Raw genomic sequence first — 2394 nt, 5'->3', positions numbered from 1 at the left:
ATATATATATATATATATATATATATATATATTTGTGTTCATATAGTTCTTATATTAGCAAAAATAATTTAACAAAAATTATAGAATTTTTTGATTTTGTAACTCCCAATTAATGATATGGGAGTTACATAATTTTTTTTTTACCTAAATACCCTTTTCAACTTTGTTCACTTATCTTTATGAAAATTTAAATTAAAAAAAAAGGTTTTATCATGATTAATCACAACCGTTTATTGAAAGATTGAATGACCAAGATCGGTTAATAAAGTTAACACAAAAACTTTGGTTAACATTTGAACTTGACAATATATATATATATATATATATACATATATACACACACACACACACATATATACATATATATAGAGAGAGCTTGGTTCTAATACTAACCAAGAAATTTGTGTTAACTATACTAACAAACTTAACCAATTATATTCCATCTTTTATTTATGTTCAAATGTAACTCATATATTAAATACAAGGGTAATTAGGTAATTTGACATTTATATAACTCCTTAATAATTAATTGGGAGTTACAAATCTTAAAGATCTCACTAATTGATCATGATGTAATATTGAATTTTATTTTCATACGTGTTCATGACCGTAGTTTACAAATGATGTTCTACATATAATGATATTGTTTTCGTAAGTGTAAAAGATTTCCGTATCGTCCGAGTAATATGGATAATCCTATTATAAAACAGATTGACAACAATGGAAATGACAAAATCGTCTACGACTACATTCGCAATTCGAATTCTGATAATGAAGAAAATGATCAAAGCATTCCTATTGGTAAGTGATTAGTATGACATTTGAATTCGTTTAAATGAACACATATCAAAGGCAATAGATATTCATATCGATACATATGCACAATCACATCACATGAATATGAACAATATCTGTGATTCATGTGAACACAAGCTTTGTAGGTGTTCATGTACATACAACAGAGTTGGCTCCTGAAAATACATAAGATGTTCATACGGTTCACATGTTGTTCGTATATCTAATCTTTTTTGTTTGATGTGTTTTGAGGATACACACCAGTTGTTCATATGTCTGACAATTCGTGTATTAAAGATAGATTACTTTTACCTAAATACCCTTTGATATTTTGTTCACATATGTTAATTGAAAATATTAATTTAATAATCAATTTTTAAATATCATTAAATCACAACCGTTTATTATTCAAATTAATGGCTAAGATCGGTTAACAAAGTTAACACGATAATCTTGATTATCATTTGAACCAGCCCCTATATATAGATATAGATATATGTACATATATATTGTAACAACCCTCCAAAATCCATACATAAATAATACTACATCACTAATAACATTCTCTTTCACACATTACCATACATATTTAAACCAACGTAATACAACATTCCAGTTATCATGTTTACATAAGGAGAGAAAATACAGGTTTAACAAAAACTTGACTGATTACAACATATTTATCTAAATACACGTCTTTACATTTTCTCCTTGCCTTTATCCTGGCCTGTTGAATGATTTGCAAAACAGATTAGTACAATAATTGAGCATTAGACCAAAAAGTTCTAGTGAGTGAAAATTTCTTGTACTAAACACAACTTACTTCAAAGTCCAAGAAATAACAAATCATTATTTTAGTATAACCTTCCATTAATTATCTATTGCGGTTACACCGCCATTTTGTCTGGAAAGTTTTCCAAACATTAAAGGTTTTCTCTGAACAACTCTAATAATGTATGAATCTTGTCAACACTACAGCCGGATAGACAAGAATCTGGTTGACTCTTTAGCCAGATAACAAATCCGGACGGCGCTATAGCCGGATGGAAACAAGTACGGACGGCTCTATAGCCGGATAGAAACAAATCCGGACGACGCTATAGCCAGATAGAAACGAATCCGGACGACACTATAGCCGGATTGAAACGAATCCGGACGACGCTATAGCCGGATAGAAACAATTACGGACGGCTGTATAAATCTTCTCTTTGTGAAGCGTATTAAGGGATATGTACTTTGATCATCTTTAATCTCAAATTCATCTATGAATCACGTTTGATGGTTAAAATTGGTTTGTAAAATAAAATCAAATATTTATTAGACTAGATTGATAGTTAAGATTGGTTTGTAAAGTTTGTTAGAATTATATGGTTTGTAATTGAAACCTCCGCTATATATATATATATATATATATATATATATATATATATATGTAATGTACATATATATAGACTTGGGATCATGTGAGACCAATGGTTTTTCGTGAGACCCGTAAGACCAATTCCCAACCTTCTGATTAGATTTACAATCGTCAGATCTGAACATTCATAAACGCCACGAGATTTCTCACTAATTACGAAATTGCCACCTTGCAACTTT

Source organism: Cynara cardunculus (genome assembly GCF_001531365.2).
Source record: "Cynara cardunculus var. scolymus isolate 2C chromosome LG 9, CcrdV1, whole genome shotgun sequence".
In the NCBI taxonomy this organism is placed as follows: domain Eukaryota; kingdom Viridiplantae; phylum Streptophyta; class Magnoliopsida; order Asterales; family Asteraceae; genus Cynara; species Cynara cardunculus.
This window is presented reverse-complemented; position numbering follows the sequence as displayed.